This window comes from Orycteropus afer, unplaced genomic scaffold (genome assembly GCF_000298275.1).
Source record: "Orycteropus afer afer isolate SDZICR_OR568_19922 unplaced genomic scaffold, OryAfe1.0 scaffold00196, whole genome shotgun sequence".
Taxonomy (NCBI): Eukaryota; Metazoa; Chordata; class Mammalia; order Tubulidentata; family Orycteropodidae; genus Orycteropus; species Orycteropus afer.
Window position 1 is genome coordinate 1,848,616 of NW_006921783.1, and position 291 is coordinate 1,848,906.

A 291-nucleotide genomic window follows, 5' to 3' on the forward strand; every position below is an offset into this window, starting at 1 on the left:
TTTAAGGACATCGACGCTGCCGTGCTGGGGGCCTGAGCTTCTCTCCCTGTCTAGCCCTTCCCGCCCCTCTACGGCTGCATCCCCGCCCAAGAGAACTCTCCAGGGCTTGGGCTCTGCCATCTCGGACTAGATTTTAATTATTTATTGTGTAATTTATTATTTTTCTCGTGGAAGGGGCACACATCCCCTCTGTCCCCTAGATAGGGGCGAGCGCCCGCGGGCTCCGCGGCGGCCGTAGTCCGGCCGGCGGGGCGAACGCGGCTCGGCCCTCCCGCCTCCGGCTCTCGGCCC